Below are 1,230 nucleotides of genomic sequence, written 5' to 3'. Positions count from 1 at the left end.
GCACCATGCTGCCCGCTCTCCCCCTTCCTTTGCGTTAGGATCGCTCGTCGTTCATCGTCCGTGGATCCGCCAGGACAGATCCACGGACGATGAACAACGCGGGCTGTACACGCGCCAGATTCTTGCCCAATATAGGCCCTGATTATCGGGCGAGAAAAATTTGACATGTGTATGTAGCTTGTCTTTTCTGCAATAAAAAAAAAAAAAACTTGCCTGTGTTGGTACTTGGTTCCTGCTAAGATTGTTTGGTGCTTCCTGATTTTGTCCAACCTCTTTAGGGGGTTTGGGGGCACAGGTCCATGGAGCATATCTGGTGGTCTTGCCCAGTGGCTACTGTCTAAAGTTTTAAGTGCCCTAAGAAGTTATGTTACTATTATTACTATTTACTGTTGGCAGCCAGAATTACATTATATAAAGTACAAAAATATCTCTCTCTCTCAAAACTTACCTGGATAATTGTATTGACAAACTTACCGGTATTCTCAAGAATACCCATGCTTTGAATTCACCTGGAATCCATGGATTCAGCATTGTTCTTCTAGATAATAACTTTATATGCCATGTAAACTGGGGTTGTGTGCTGCAGGTGCACAGCTCAGTGTACATCAGTGAAAAGATTGCGAACATGCAGTTCAAATTTTTAGATTACAATTCCAATATTGGATATTTTAGAGGGGGTGAACACCTTTTAGCAGATTTTCCAGGTGAAGCCTATGGTAGGGCGATCCTTGAAGAAGGCAATCTAGGAATGACCCGGAATGCCTCCATGCTGGCCAATTGCTTCAATCTGACCCATTGTTTGAGGTTGAGTTGCGTGCCCAATTGACCACTCTGACCAGATGGGAAGCTGCATAATCTTTTTATAAAAATAAGGACCTCTAACCTTCTCACCATTTTGGGGTAAAACATTAGCTGACAGTTGATTTGAGGCTGCTGGTTCCCCCAAATAAATGAGAAGAAGCTTTCACCCTATGAAAGAAAGACTTGGGGATCTTGATAGGTAATTTTTGAAATAAATATAGAAAGCGAGGCAGTACATTCATTTTTAGTGAACACTTTCAGATGCCTAGTGGTTCAAAGTGAGCGCTCAGGGCCATACCCATACAGCTGACAACACCCAACTGAACTTATCCTTAATATGATGATATTATCAAATGTAAATGTTATATTAGAACTATTCAAAGCCTCAGCCTGAACCTTTTTATCTTTTACATTAAAAAACTGAGACTG

Source organism: Pyxicephalus adspersus, chromosome 10, assembly GCF_032062135.1.
Source record: "Pyxicephalus adspersus chromosome 10, UCB_Pads_2.0, whole genome shotgun sequence".
NCBI lineage: Eukaryota > Metazoa > Chordata > Amphibia > Anura > Pyxicephalidae > Pyxicephalus > Pyxicephalus adspersus.
Note: the sequence above shows the minus strand (reverse complement) of the source record.